General features: G+C 32.8%; 1 long non-coding RNA gene across 1 annotated transcript; it reads left to right on the top strand.

Moving 5' to 3' along the window:
• The first annotated feature begins 3,736 nt into the window (after positions 1-3,736).
• LOC148598882 (uncharacterized) lies at positions 3,737-10,676 on the top strand. The gene is made up of 3 exons (XR_015918579.1): positions 3,737-4,763; positions 5,219-7,171; positions 10,107-10,676. It is a non-coding gene; the product is annotated as an uncharacterized LOC148598882 (long non-coding RNA).
• The last annotated feature ends 6,577 nt before the right edge of the window (positions 10,677-17,253 follow it).

The raw sequence follows: 17,253 nt of genomic DNA, 5'->3' as shown, positions 1-17,253 counted from the left end.
TAACGAGTTAAGGGATTATTAAGTTATGGGCATGCTAGTCTTTCATGTTCTCATGTGTATTGTTGCCTGGATGGAATCATTCTCCATTTTGTTTTGACGATTTCCTTCAAACTTTTGTGATATGATAAATCAGTCAATGAGGACCATTTCTTATTTAATTTTGTTGGAGATGGATTTACCTAGAGATCTTGATTTAATTAATCTTTATTTACAGTCGGAATATATATGTAATCATCATTAAAAACATGAGCTCTGATAACCGAAATTTTAACTGACTATTACGTAAATAAAACAGCACAATAGAAAGACATGCATGCAAACACTTATACAAGTTACATATTGTACCTTCCCAAGCTTATTCAATTTTTTTTTCAGTTCAGTTCTTTTTAAAACGTTTAATTGGCTTGCTGTCTTCTTACAAATATCTGATATACATTGTATATAAATTGAAGTTTAATTGAAAATCCAAAGTTGCAATAAGTAATTTTACCTCTTCATCACAAGTCATATATACATATATACCATTCAAATCAAATTCTTTATTTAAGATGTAAGGAATCGGCCAAATCAGAGGCATAATGCACTTCCCAGATGATCAAACAATAACTTTTAGTAAAAGTGTGTAAATATCTATAAAAAAAGTTTTACCATGATATGGATTTTGGGTCTGTGACTATTACCATTCAACCCTAAACTAAAATAATGCAAGTAAACATGTAAATGTATGTATATTAATTCTGTTTTAATCGCAGCATTAATTTTTAGTGTTTTGTGTGATTTGAGTCTATTAGGTGGTGATTGTATACAATTCTTTTTTTTCTAATATGGAAAGCTGACAAAATAAGATAATTAAATAAATTAAAAAATCACTGAAATAAGGCTTGTCGAGAATAAAAGGGGTAAATGATAGAATCATTATGTCCTATAGCAGCGGCCTGAATGCCTATTGACCATGCTTTAAAAAAGTGCAATCAAAAGTTCAGTAAAATTAAATATTAGTTTCATTCAAATCCACTCTATCAAAAAGGACGGATCAGAAAATGCTGCTACCAAATAAAGGATTTGGCAAAAAATTATCAAATGGAGAGTCTAGCAGAAGGCTATTTTAAGCAAAAATTTTATAAAAAAATAAGCCCTGTCTTCTATAATGCTCAAAGGGCACCTAAAGCAAAAAAAGTACTCAAATATGGATTTTCCATTTTGCCATAGGGAAATGCTTATATGTCCTTAACCGCAGTAATGAAGGTGAGTTTTTCCTCATTTCTAATCAAATTTTTGCTCAAATTTACACAAAACTTGATTTCAAGTGCTGATTACCACCATATTTAGGTAAATATAGCCCTCAAAGTTAAATATTTGATATTTTTACTAAATTTCTACACTTTTCACAAGATAGGACATAAAATTCAGCCAAAAAGACCAATTTTCCATAATTTGGCAAAAAGTTCTTTGCAAATATTTAATGCATTTAAGTATGGTAGAATATTGTCACTTTTTTGCTCGCACAACTTGGTTACCCTTAATTTAATAATCAAATATTTAAAAAAGTGCTTGTCACATTTCACTGAAACTTTGCAAATGCATTCAGTATGTGTGTAGGAAGATACCTGTATAGTTATTTATTTTTTCTAAGACAAAAAGTGACTCTTTAGGTTACAGACCACCAATTCAACCAATGAGCATTTGGAACGTACGCAAAAATAGTCCTACGCAGAAATTACCCCTGTTCCTCATAGTGCTGTGAAAAAAGTTCTCATCTTATTTAAAAAATTTAAACAGTTTCTGAAAGGAAAAACATTTCTGTACATTTTATAGGTGCATTTTGCTTCTTGTGATGTGAAGCCTAATCTCCATAATGATTTTTAAATATACCCCTATCTTGTGAAAACACTGGGATTTCCCATGCTATTTATAGACCCTTCACTTCCGGTGACCAGTACTGCACTGCAAATCTGCTAACCCCACATGCCATTCTGAGGATTGTGAGCTGACATATGTAGAATCATGCTGATATATAGTCCTCTGCAGGTTAAAGTTAAGGTAAAGTCCAGAGAAGCCATTGAATGTAGTGAAATTAGCATAGACGCCTATGGGAAGTGGAATTAGTGGTTTTTAGCCTTAAGCTGAAGCCATGGCAAAATGAAAAGTTTCTTGAAATAGCTTTAAACTACTTGAAGATCTTGTTAACTTTGCCATGAGAGGAATACACTACAAAAATCCTTCAAAATATGCATTTTTTTAAGTTATAGGTCCAAATTATGGAATATTGGTCTTTTTGGCTGATTTTTATGTCCTATATTGTAAAACATGTAGAAAATTTAGTAAAAATATCAAATATTAAACTTTGAGGGCTATATTTACCTAAATATGGTGGTAATAAGCACTTGAAATCAAGTTTTGTGTAGATTTGAGCAAAAATTAGGTTAGAAATGAGGAAACACTCACTTTCATTACTGCGGTTAAGGCCATATAAGCATTCCCCTATGGCAACATGGAAAATCCATTATTGAGTACTTTTTTTGCTTTAGGTGCCCTTTACTGGTCATGTTTTAATGTGAAAACACTGTATTTACAAATTTAAAGCCAAATATATCACCTTTTGTGAAAATTTAAAGATTTAGGATTTTTGACATGTGATCAAGAAAAAGGGGGAGGCATGTCAGAAATAAATTTTTAAAAATAGACCAATTTCTCAGAAAATGATTACTTTTAAAACTATCTCTTTATTAATATTGTTAAAAAACAAGTTGTGATTGATTTTTTTTATTTGAAAAGTCAGAAAAAGTTCTTTGCAAATATTTATTGCATTTAAGTATGGTAGAATATTGTCACTTTTTTGCTCGCGCAACTTGGTTACCCTATATTTAAAAATCAAATATTTAAAAAAGTGCTTGTCACATTTCACTGAAACTGCAAATGCATTCAGTATGTGTGTAGGAAGATACCTGTATAGTTATTTATTTTTTCTAAGACAAAAAGTGACTCTTTAGGTTACAGACCACCAATTCAACCAATGAGCATTTGGAACGTACGCAGAAATAGTCCTACGCAGAAATTACCCCTGTTCCTCATAGTGCTGTGAAAAAAGTTCTCATCTTATTTAAAAATTTTTAAACAGTTTCTGAAAGGAAAAACATTTCTGTACATTTTATAGGTGCGTTTTGCTTCTTGTGATGTGAAGCCTAATCTCCATAATGATTTTTAAATATACCCCTATCTTGTGAAAACACTGGGATTTCCCATGCTATTTATAGACACTTCACTTCCGGTGACCAGTACTGCACAGCAAGTCTGCTAACCCCACATGCCATTCTGAGGATTGTGAGCTGACATATGTAGAATCATGCTGATATATAGTCCTCTGCAGGTTAAAGTTAAGGTAAAGTCCTATGGGAAGTGGAATTAGTGGTTTTTAGCCTCAAGGTTACAGACCACCAATTCAACCAATGAGCATTTGGAACGTACGCAAAAATAGTCCTACGCAGAAATTACCCCTGTTCCTCATAGTGCTGTGAAAAAAGTTCTCATCTTATTTTAAAAATTTAAACAGTTTCTGAAAGGAAAAACATTTCTGTACATTTTATAGGTGCATTTTGCTTCTTGTGATGTGAAGCCTAATCTCCATAATGATTTTTAAATATACCCCTATCTTGTGAAAACACTGGGATTTCCCATGCTATTTATAGACCCTACACTTCCGGTGACCAGTACTGCACTGCAAGTCTGCTAACCCCACATGCCATTCTGAGGATTGTGAGCTGACATATGTAGAATCATGCTGATATATAGTCATCTGCAGGTTAAAGTTAAGGTAAAGTCCAGAGAAGCCATTGAATATTGTGAAATTAGCATAGAAGCCTATGGGAAGTGGAATTAGTGGTTTTTAGCCTTAAGCTGAAGCCATGGCAAAATGAAAAGTTTCTTGAAATAGCTTTAAACTACTTGAAGATCTTGTTAACTTTGCCATGAGAGGAATACACTACAAAAATCCTTCAAAATATGCATTTTTTTAAGTTATAGGTCCAAATTATGGAAAATTGGTCTTTTTGGCTGATTTTTATGTCCTATCTTGTAAAAAGTGTAGAAAATTTAGTAAAAATATCAAATATTAAACTTTGAGGGCTATATTTACCTAAATATGGTAGTAATAAGCACTTGAAATCAAGTTTTGTGTAGATTTGAGCAAAAATTAGGTTAGAAATGAGGAAAAACTCACTTTCATTACTGCGGTTAAGGCCATATAAGCATTCCCCTATGGCAACATGGAAAATCCATTATTGAGCACTTTTTTTGCTTTAGGTGCCCTTTACTGGTCATGTTTTAATGTGAAAACACTGTATTTACAAATTTAAAGCCAAATATATCACCTTTTGTGAAAATTTAAAGATTTAGGATTTTTGACATGTGATCAAGAAAAAGGGGGAGGCATGTCAGAAATAAATTTTTAAAAATAGACCAATTTCTCAGAAAATGATTACTTTTAAAACTATTTCTTCATTAATATTGTTAAAAAACAAGTTGTGATTGATATTTTTTATTTGAAAAGTCAGAAAAAGTTCTTTGCAAATATTTAATGCATTTCAGTATGGTAGAATATTTTCACTTTTTTGCTCGCACAACTTGGTTACCCTATATTTAAAAATCAAATATTTAAAAAAGTACTTGTCACATTTCACTGAAACTTTGCAAATGCATTCAGTATGTGTGTAGGAAGATACCTGTATAGTTATTTATTTTTTCTAAGACAAAAAGTGACTCTTTAGGTTACAGACCACCAATTCAACCAATGAGCATTTGGAACGTACGCAGAAATTACCCCTGTTCCTCATAGTGCTGTGAAAAAAGTTCTCATCTTATTTTAAAAATTGAAACAGTTTCTGAAAGGAAAAACATTTCTGTACATTTTATAGGTGCATTTTGCTTCTTGTGATGTGAAGCCTAATCTCCATAATGATTTTTAAATATACCCCTATCTTGTGAAAACACTGGGATTTCCCATGCTATTTATAGACCCTACACTTCCGGTGACCAGTACTGCACTGCAAGTCTGCTAACCCCACATGCCATTCTGAGGATTGTGAGCTGACATATGTAGAATCATGCTGATATATAGTCATCTGCAGGTTAAAGTTAAGGTAAAGTCCAGAGAAGCCATTGAATATTGTGAAATTAGCATAGAAGCCTATGGGAAGTGGAATTAGTGGTTTTTAGCCTCAAGGTTACAGACCACCAATTCAACCAATGAGCATTTGGAACGTACGCAAAAATAGTCCTACGCAGAAATTACCCCTGTTCCTCATAGTGCTGTGAAAAAAGTTCTCATCTTATTTAAAAAATTTAAACAGTTTCTGAAAGGAAAAACATTTCTGTACATTTTATAGGTGCATTTTGCTTCTTGTGATGTGAAGCCTAATCTCCATAATGATTTTTAAATATACCCCTATCTTGTGAAAACACTGGGATTTCCCATGCTATTTATAGACCCTTCACTTCCGGTGACCAGTACTGCACTGCAAGTCTGCTAACCCCACATGCCATTCTGAGGATTGTGAGCTGACATATGTAGAATCATGCTGATATATAGTCCTCTGCAGGTTAAAGTTAAGGTAAAGTCCAGAGAAGCCATTGAATATTGTGAAATTAGCATAGAAGCCTATGGAAAGTGGAATTAGTGGTTTTTAGCCTTAAGCTGAAGCCATGGCAAAATGAAAAGTTTCTTGAAATAGCTTTAAACTACTTGAAGATCTTGTTAACTTTGCCATGAGAGGAATACACTACAAAAATCCTTCAAAATATGCATTTTTTTAAGTTATAGGTCCAAATTATGGAAAATTGGTCTTTTTGGCTGATTTTTATGTCCTATCTTGTAAAAAGTGTAGAAAATTTAGTAAAAATATCAAATATTAAACTTTGAGGGCTATATTTACCTAAATATGGTGGTAATAAGCACTTGAAATCAAGTTTTGTGTAGATTTGAGCAAAAATTAGGTTAGAAATGAGGAAAAACTCACTTTCATTACTGCGGTTAAGGCCATATCAGCATTCCCCTATGGCAACATGGAAAATCCATTATTGAGTACTTTTTTTGCTTTAGGTGCCCTTTACTGGTCATGTTTTAATGTGAAAACACTGTATTTACAAATTTAAAGCCAAATATATCACCTTTTGTGAAAATTTAAAGATTTAGGATTTTTGACATGTGATCAAGAAAAAGGGGGAGGCATGTCAGAAATAATTTTTTAAAAATAGACCAATTTCTCAGAAAATGATTACTTTTAAAACTATTTCTTCATTAATATTGTTAAAAAACAAGTTGTGATTGATATTTTTTATTTGAAAAGTCAGAAAAAGTTCTTTGCAAATATTTAATGCATTTAAGTATGGTAGAATATTGTCACTTTTTTGCTCGCACAACTTGGTTACCCTATATTTAAAAATCAAATATTTAAAAAAGTGCTTGTCACATTTCACTGAAACTTTGCAAATGCATTCAGTATGTGTGTAGGAAGATACCTGTATAGTTATTTATTTTTTCTAAGACAAAAAGTGACTGTTTAGGTTACAGACCACCAATTCAACCAATGAGCATTTGGAACGTACGCAAAAATAGTCCTACGCAGAAATTACCCCTGTTCCTCATAGTGCTGTGAAAAAAGTTCTCATCTTATTTAAAAAATTGAAACAGTTTCTGAAAGGAAAAACATTTCTGTACATTTTATAGGTGCATTTTGCTTCTTGTGATGTGAAGCCTAATCTCCATAATGATTTTTAAATATACCCCTATCTTGTGAAAACACTGGGATTTCCCATGCTATTTATAGACCCTTCACTTCCGGTGACCAGTACTGCACTGCAAGTCTGCTAACCCCACATGCCATTCTGAGGATTGTGAGCTGACATATGTAGAATCATGCTGATATATAGTCCTCTGCAGGTTAAAGTTAAGGTAAAGTCCAGAGAAGCCATTGAATATTGTGAAATTAGCATAGAAGCCTATGGAAAGTGGAATTAGTGGTTTTTAGCCTTAACACAAGGTTATTCCGGGAAAGATAGGTTTTTGAGTCTAAATTTATTCTGACGAATTTACTTCCGGTTCATATTTTCTCAAAAAAATATTTTTTCAAAGTCGTCTGCATTGTGAAGTTGTTCTTCCTGAAAAAGTTTGCATTCGGTAAGTTGTAGTTCAGGTCTACAAGAATATATATATATATATATATATATATATATATATATATATATATATATATATATATATATATATATATATATATATATGTGCTTAACACAAATAGTGTGATGTAGTCATTTAATATAACTATAAGTGTATCTGTAAAAAAAAAGTTTATGTTGTTGATAAAAATGTGTCACAGTATGACAGTCTCGGAAACAAAATAATTGTTCCTTGATTTTCGGGTCTGAACGTTATAGGATTATGGGTCAAAATGAAGTCGCTAGAGAGGACAAGTTACCGAAAAAGTATATTGCCATTGTCTAGCAACTTGTTGTACACGCATTGATCAAGAACATAATCCCTTTAAGTTTAACTAGTTTAAGTTTTAGGATTCTGTGTCTGATATGACGTGGCCACTGAGGGGACTGAATCAGAATATTGCTTCTGCCACTGAACCCCAAAAGGGAATAGCCAACCCTGCAATTTTTAGAGGCCTTGGGCTTGGATTTTATCATAGTAGTTTGATATCTTTTCAATAAATAATTTATACTTCATCATTAAAGAGCTTCTTTTACAAACAACCGAAACACATGATATGGCATTTCTTTCATGAATTTAAAGTAGTACAGATTTTAAGGTATACACTAGTACTGTCACTGGTAATTATAAATTCTGGCATTGTTGTCTAACTCAACTTAAGACTGTCACATGTATGGTAACTAAATTATCTCCCTTTGTTCAGCAATGTTATTTATTTTCTGCCAGCTATCAGTTTTGTTAACTTTTTAAAAAAATTTCTCACTATCAAATTTTAAAAACTATTTATAGAAAAAAGTTACCATATTTACAAAGATGAAATATAGGCTGTTTGCATCAGTAATGATATTTGGGCACCAGTGGTATTTCACATTGAAGAAATTATTCATATAAAACTTACCTTTGATTGGTACTGTGTCCACACTTGTTAATAGTTGACTATTAACACTATAACATAAAGTTGAAAATTTAATATTTGAAGCAGGCTAGAGATAGTCTGTAATGAATATAAAACTCACCTGATAATTCATGTTGTAGGCTATGGTCCTCATCCACAAATGTGTGGATAAGGAGCCTCTTCAGGCAAATCCTCCACACGTCTGGTTTGCATCAATAACATATAGAATTGTGATGAAATATTGTCCAAATTAACCACAAATGTACAATAATTAATGGGTTTGTGAACTGTGATGGCATTAAATAAATTTGACAGTTTTCTATTTGTGTTATATACTAGTCAGGCTGCATATTTGATGGTGGAAGCAAGTCCCTGTGCTTGAAAATGGATGAATTTTATGTTGGTCAGACAGAACAAGTCACAGAAGTTATGATGTCTGGTGTCAAAGTTGGTGCATCATCTTTACCAGATGTTTCAAAAATTTGTAATAAAATCCTGGACGAAAATGTAAAATATCCCATGTTGAAAAAAAGTACTTCAGTGCTGACCCATGGAATTATTGTTATATTTGTTTAAAACTGTCTTTCAAGTTTGTTAAATGTGTATTTTGTCTTAATTCTTAATGATTTTTAATCGATATTTGTTACATCAGATATGATTTGCAGTCCTTTCCTTCAAATTCTCAATGACTAGCCCGAAAAATAGAGAACTGTATAGGATTCAATTAGCCCAAAAAACAGAAATGTACACATCATTTCACTAGCCCAAACCAATTTTTACTAGCCCTGGGCTTTGGGCTAGTGGCTAAAGGCGAGTACTGGATTTAATAGCTTTTTTTGTATTTGTATCATTTTGTATTCATTTGCATATAATGAATTTCTCCCAATTTCCACATGACTAACACAAGTGAAGCATTTCGGTCATGATTCTGTGTGTTATTGACTTGAACTGGATAATAATCAAATACTACTAAAAGAGGTTACTGATATGTAGTCTTGTAGATTTCAGCAAGTTTGATCCCAAGTTTCTGGAGAAGGTATTGTGACAGGTTTGGCCTATCTGTAAATTTATTGATTGTCTTTAGGTCACAAGAATTGATAAATTTAAAGGCCTATCATACAATTAAAATATTGTCATTTGTAAGAGTGTACTTTTGCTAGGTTTTACACAATATATGTTGACATTTAAGCAATACATATAGTTAACAGAACCCCCAACTTGACTTGATTTTTTTATTGTTTTAAAACAGATTTCCACCTTTTTCATTCAGGATTTTATGGTTTCAGGTCTTATTACATGTTTACGCCTGTCAAAGACTGGTCATATTATTGTATAAAAATATCTGTCTATCCCCCTTCTCCATTAACATGTGCCATGATTTGAGAAACTCTTGTTCCATAAATTATGCAATTTTTTATATTATGGTCTAACCATATGTATATTTTTTTGGAAAAGGTTTAATTTCATAGTTTTTTCATTTTTTTTATAGGATTTTTTTTTCAGATGTCACACTGTAACCTCAGAACCTATAGTTTTATTAACTTCAAACCAAAATTACATAATAAAATTATTAATTAAATTGGTCTAATTGTCTGTACACTGCTTGGAGAAAATTTAATTTTTAGTTTCAGAGTTACAACTTACATGTATGGGACTTTTACATATTATATACAGGATTTTCTTCATATATCACACTAATTTGAGAACAAAAATCTCGGAATTGCTAATCAAACATCTCACTTATGAGAAGTCTAACAGGTTACAAAATCTCTGTATTGTAAGTAACATAACATACATGACTCCATTTATTTTTATCACTGGACGAGGTGTATCATGCACTTATGGAGCAGTTGTTTATTTTTAGAATGTATTCAAAACTTCCATTTTTTTTTTAGGTCAGTTGATAAAAATCCTGTCAGCTGAAAACACTATTATAGTCTGAACCAGATATGGTCAGAACAGGCTTCATTTCATGTTATAAATTTTCTTTTTTTTTTGTAGGCATACTGCTGGCACTCAACCATTTCAAAGGTAATGGATTTATGCCATTGTCACTAATTACTGTGTCAAATTTGAATAACAGAGGACTATGAGAATTTTTGTCAGTTACTGTTTGCATTAAAAAATCCATCTAAACAACTGTGATATTGTTCTGAAGGAAAGGCTGTACATGTTCCATTACTATAGATTTAATTGACGTACTTCAGGAGAAATTTGGTTGCCATGGACATCAATGACAAGAAAACAATGGACAGGATGGGGCTTCACTCCCCCTCTGATCAGTATTCTCAAACAGGACAATATGCTTCGTTGATGGCTTCAGGAGTGAAAATAACTATAGTCTTACTTGTGGCTAGAGCTATATTTAAGAGAATAAATAGAAAGTTATAGAAAAAGTTTTTATACTCTCATACAAGTGGTGTAAAAGTGACACCTTCTGTTTTCATGACAAATGTGTGTCCTTCTGCCCACCTACAGTGGTTTCCTGATAATAACTCTAGAACAGGTCAAAGGGACAAATGCATAAATGTTACATTTACAATAATAAAACACAAATAATATCGAATTTAATTTCCAGTTGATCCTTAAGTATTTATTTATTTTTTTTATAACTTGCCACACGATGTGGCCAGGTATTATGTTATGCTCTTCGAAGAGTTGCTTGTCTGTCTGCCTTCCCCCCAATAGTTTCCTGATGATGACCCCTTATGAAGATGTCAAAGGATTGTTTTCAAACATTGCTTGGATATTGAGTATCATTCAGTACAGATCAAGTTTGAATTTCAGTTTGATGAGTTTTAATAAACAAAAGGTTACTGCCATTTTATGTTGATTTATCCCCATTTTTTAAATGAATTGAAGTTATCTCTCTTTCAGTATTAAATAATTGTGAAAGTTGATGATGATAAGGAGTTTTTACAGTCTTGACTGTCCTTACGGATCTCGCACGACCGCTCCTTACGGGGATTCTATTAGTAATGCCGGTTAGTAGTAGAAGGTAGCGGAGCCCAGCCTTTTGGGTACATGACCAAAGAACTCACTCAGAGTATGACCAACTAGCGGCTGGGCTGCTGTGTTGACGCTCTGGCCTACTCCCAGACCCCGCGTGGGTCCGAGAGAGTTTCACCACTCTGTTTGGGAGTATGTCAAAGTGTAGAGTAAAAATATGTCCTCCCCGGCGGGGAATCATACCCCGGTCTCCCGCGTGACTTGTGAAAGTTCAATTTTTTTTGTTATATATAGAGTCAAGATGCTGCTATTTTTTCTGGTGAATAAGTTTCGGATTATAATATGAATTGGTGAAGTTATTTCTTTTTTCTCATTTCATTGGCATAATCTTTCTTGCAATGCTGAAATAAAGAAGACTGGCATGGTTTGGTTGCAAAAATTTGATATTTTTCATTTAAATGCTAACATTTTTATTTAAATACAATATTTTTTATTCAAATGGTATAATTTGTCAATCAAATGCAATACGTTTTATTCAGTTGGTAAAATTGGTCATTCAAATGCAATATTTTTCATTCATATAGTATACTTGCATTTTTTTCATTTATATGCAATAATTGCATTATGGGAAACCCTTTGACGTCACAAGGACAAATTTGCAACAATGTTTGTGATTGGTCGATAGCGTCTATAATGGCAGCCTCCACTGGCACATGGTTGTACAATTAATATACGATTATGGATGCTATCGACCAATAACAAACGTTGTTGCAAACTTGACCTTGTGTCATCAAAAGATTTCCCATAATGCAGTTATTGCATTTAAATAAAAAAACTGCCAATATACCAATTGAATGAAAAACATTGCATTTAAATGACAAATTATACCTATTGAATAATTAATATTGAATTTAAATGAAAAATATACCATTTAAACAAAAAAAAATGCAAGAATATACCAAATGACCAATTATACCATTTGAATAACAAAATATTGCATTTATATGAAAAAATATAGCATTTAAATAAAAAATATCAAATTTTTGCAACCAATAACATGCCATAGAAGACAATTATAGCTCTTTTTTTTAATTTATGGCATCTAGATATCTCATTACTATGTGTTGATTTGTAGGTGTTGTTTAGCATGTATCATTGAATAGCAAATACAACATGACAGGGTAACATTGAATGTCCCATTCGATTCCCTATTTTTATGCAACTAAATATTTTTTTGGTCTTTGGACCATCCTGTATATGTTGGTGTTCGTTATGTTTTGTTTATTTATGATAGTTTGAGTAAAGAGTAATCAAGGGAACCAAGATTCTAGGGTAATCAAAAGAATGTAATCCAGGGACAAAGACCAGACATGGAAAACAGACATTCACAACAAAGAACATAAAGTAACTAAAATCATACATACAAAGTAACAAAAGTAAATGAGCAACTCGGACTCCACTAAAAACTGGGAGCATGGACCAGATGCACCGGTAGGGTAAGCGTCCTCTGCTTTTCTAGAAATACCCGCCGAGTTGCTCATAAAAAGTCAAGTCCGGGGTAGACAAACGAGAAAAGGAAAACTACGACCCGTTGAATATCATTTCTCAAAAAAAATTAGCACATTGTTCCTAAGGATATTTTGGGGAGTCCTATAGTTTTTGTTTTTTTATTTTTTATTTTTTATTTTTTTGAATAAGGGCTTTGAGTGTTTATTATTATTACATCATTAGAATTGATAGAAAGATTTATTGAATATCTTATTTGGATGATTCATATGTCAATGTGTTCCTTCAACATTCTATTCAAAAAAGGTTTTTTTTTTCAAGGTAGGCTTATCTTGAAACACTTGAATGAAAGGGATAAGATATTGGGCCACACTAAAAAAAAAAATCGATTTTTTTTCTGGATAAGTTATATTTTTTTATAGGACTCCTGATGAAAATCCTTGCCTCTGTTTCTTAAATCAGATTTCAGATACCTCTTTCGGGTTTGAGTTATAAGGGGTCACATCTGCATAGAACTGATTTGTTGGCTATACAGCTAACAGAGAAAAATTGTGTTGTTTATTTAAATGAGAAAAGTCAAAAGGATATACTAATGTCCGTCGGACTTAAAATTCGAGACAGGTCAGTCAGTTTTGTTAATGTAGATAGCCAGTTAACGAATGTTACAATTAAAGACATTCCCTACGAACTTAGTGACATATTCGTTACAACTAACATGACTAGATATGGGCAGGTTGTTGAAGGTTCTGTTAAGCGAGGCTATATCAAAGACACTAACATTGAAAATAGTACGAGATATTTACAACTCCTCAATTGTGTACCTGTTCTGCCTAACAAAGTGCTATTTGGTAAGCATGAAGTCAGGCTTTTTGCTGACAATAACAGAACCGCTTGTAAATTCTGTAATGGTACTGACCACCCTTCTTTTAAGTGTAAAGACAAACCCATTAGACAGCGTGAGTGCTATAATTGTCATCAGCTAGGTCATATAGCGAAAGACTGTTTCGAAGATGTTGTCTGCAATTATTGCAAGTTGCCTGATCACATTAAACGTGATTGTGAAAAGTCTCAGGATGATCAAACAAGACGAGAAATGGGGGAATATGCTGCCGAAATTATTGTGAAGGTAGGCGAAGCATGGCCCAGACGCTACAGGACGATGATGAGTCAATTGCCGAACTTAATTCTAGATTCGAAACATCAAATGGTAAAACTGTGCTTTTGGGTGCCTCAAATTGTAAACGACTAGGTGATTTCAGTCCTGACGTTTTAAACGCTTCAGTATCAGGTGCATCGTTTGGGAAAATTGATGAATTGCTTGAACATGTGACCCCTTTGGTTGAAGAAACCAACTGTTGTGTTGAGAATGTCATAGTGTGACTTGGCACCAATGATATCACCCGAAACAGGAATGATCCAGATGAGGTGAATTTAAGTGTGACACGTGCCCTTGGCTGTATTAAGACAAAATTTCCTGAAACTCGAGTAGGCCTGTGTACAGTACTTCCCCGTAAAGGCAAAGGTCAAGACATTATAAAACTTAATGACACAACCAAAGCTGTTAACAGTTTTCTTACTAAGCTTAGTAAAAGAGACAAATCTGTATCTTTAATTGATATATATAGTGTTTTCATTGACAATGGTAATACACCTAGGTCTTTATATGATGTTAATGATTCCAGTGGTGTACACATTAGTGGTAAAGGTGTAGGCAAAATTATTAATCAAATGACTTCTTTTATGTCAAACTCTCAGTCACAGACTGAAGCAATTGTACACACATCAGCCATGCGCACTAAACGCAATCTTAGCGCCACCACTACTCCGTCGTCTGCTGAAAAGCAAGGTAAACAGCAAAAGCATAGCTAGGCCAAACTCCGTAACAGGAGTGATTTGTCAAGCAGTAAAAATTTAACTGAAAACCTGAACTTTGTATGCTTAAATGTTTGTGGATTGAGGTCTAAATTGCTGTTACCTGAATTTCAGGAACTCATTATCAAGAATGACGTACTGATATTTTTGGAATCTAAGACTGATAATTTTGATGTACTTGAAATGCCTGAAGGGTATAGTTATTTCGCAAAACACAGATCGAAATGTGATAAGAAATCTGGTGGTATAATTATTTGCTACAAGAAAAATTTTGAACATTTTTTCAAATTTCCAAATTCTAGTTCTGAATTTGTACAGTGGCTTATTATTGACCAAAAATTATTTGATTTTGATAAAAGTCTGCTTATTGGGTGTATTTATTTACCACCAGAAAATACAAGATATACAAGTAATGAAGCATTTAACGAGGTTGAAACAGAAATGATAGATATGTGTAATAGATTTAATTGTTTACCTACAATTGTTGGTGATATGAATGCAAGAACGAAATTATTGGACGATGTTGTTATTCCTGATGACAGTCTTTTTGAAAATTTAGAAGATTTTGATGACGAAAACTTGATGTTGTAACTCTATGATTTTCAGAAAGTATTAGAAAACAGTGTACCTTTAAAGCGGTCTTCAAGGGATAACTCAGCGCCCAATAATTATGGGTATAAACTTACAGATTTTTGTAAACGCAACAATTTATACATAGGTAATAGTAGATCACCTGGAAATGATTATATGAAAGGTTTAACTACATGTAATAATGTGTCCTTAGTTGATTATTTACTTTTGTCGTCTAAAATATTCCCTTTGAAAAAAGAATTCAATATACTTGATTTTAATCCCTTGTTTTCAGACGTTCATTGTGGTTTGTATTTTTGTGTTCATGCTTCGGCGAACATTTTTACTACACATTCCAATGATAATTGTAGTAATCCACCCACGCATGTGCAGTGGTGTCCAGACAGGGCAGACCAGTTTATCGAGTCAATATTCAGTGACGTCACACAATTAGATCAAATATCGTCATTGCTGTCTGGGGAAATTAATCCAGGTGAAGGTGATGACGCAAAAATACGCATAAATAGTGCTGTTGACAAAATTTGCGATCTTTTTAAAAGTACCGCTGAGAAAGTATTTACATTCCGTAGAAGTTCAGCTATAAAAAGAAAATCTTCGGGTCAAGTTTGGTTCAATGCAGCATGTAATGAAAAACGAAAAGTATTTCACGGGGCAAAGAATAGGTATAGCTTTATAAAAAATAAAGAAAACCGGGATGATATGAAGTTTTCAGGGAAGGCATATAAGGCTGAACTAAATAAAAGTTTCAGAGATTTTCAACTTAAACTAGAATCTGATTTACGGGATTTGTCGAAAAAAGATTCTAAGAAATTTTGGAAAATTCTGAAACGATTAGATAAAGGGGGGTCTCAGAATGATGTAAATATCACAGTTGAACAGTTGTATGAATATTTTAATCGCTAAATAAGAGCGATGACGCAGAGGAAGACAATATTGAAGATTTATTAGACAATATAGAGAATAACGATATTATTGATATTTTAGATAGGGAAATCTCAGAAGGCGAAATTTTGTCAGCAGTGAAAAATTTATGCAATGGTAAAGTTCCCGGGGACGATGAAGTAGTTAATGAATATATAAAAAGCACGGTACATCAATTCCTACCTATTTATATGAAACTTTTCAATCTGGTGTTTAATGCGGGGATTATTCCAAACTCTTGGTTAACAGGGATAATTAAACCATTATACAAAAACAAGGAAGACCCAAGCAATTTAGATAATTACCGTGCAATTTGTCTTACGTCAAATCTGGGAAAAGTGTTTACCTCTATTCTTAATTCGAGACTTAATAAATTGTCAGATGAGATTGGGATTATTACTGATGCCCAGGGTGGATTTCGAACGGGTTATTCTGTTCAGGATAGTATGTTCGTCATGCATGCTTTAATTTCATTATATTTGAATTCGGGTAAAAAATCATATTGTGCCTTCGTAGATTTTAGAAAGGCATTTGACACTGTGTGGAGGGTGGGACTTTGGCGAAAACTTGTAAAAAATAATATTGGTGGGAAAATGTTTAATGTTATATTAAATATGTACACTGATATTAAGTCTTGTGTTAAGAGTGGGGAATTAATAACTGAATTCTTTCCTTGTGAAATTGGTGTAAGGCAGGGAGAAAAGTTATCTCCCTTTCTCTTTGCCTTATACCTTAATGACTTGTAAGATATTTGTCTGAAAACTCTGTGGATGGTTTAAAAATGTTGAGTGAAAAGATTATGGACAACCTTAATATGTATATAAAGTTATTTATTCTTTTATACGCCGACGATACTGTTATTTTTGCGGAGTCGGCACCAGAGTTACAAAAGGCACTTTCTGTCTTTGAAAAATATTGTACTGATTGGAAATTGAGTGTAAATGTAGCAAAAACAAAGGTTGTTATCTTCTCTAAAAGGAAATCACATCAACATGTTTCTTTTAAATTGTTTAATCAAAATACAGAAATAAGACTCCTATGTTTACTTGGGTCTTTTATTTAATTACAGTGGAAATTTTGTCCAAGCACGGAAAAAATTGGTTGATCAAGCTCAGAAAGCTCTTTATGCACTATATAAAAAGATTCAAAATATTTCCATTCCAATTGATCTGCAATTAAAATTGTTTGATGTATTGGTTGTTCCTATTTTGACATATTCTTCGGAAATTTGGGGGTTTGAAAATAAGGCTAAAGTTGAAAAATTACATCTTCAGTTCTGCAAACGTATACTGGGTGTTAGATCATCTAC

Source organism: Perna viridis, chromosome 14, assembly GCF_037379345.1.
Source record: "Perna viridis isolate PV_CMFRI_1.1 ecotype Kerala chromosome 14, ASM3737934v1, whole genome shotgun sequence".
Classification (NCBI taxonomy): domain Eukaryota; kingdom Metazoa; phylum Mollusca; class Bivalvia; order Mytilida; family Mytilidae; genus Perna; species Perna viridis.
Note: the sequence above shows the minus strand (reverse complement) of the source record. Positions and strands in the feature narration are given on the sequence as shown.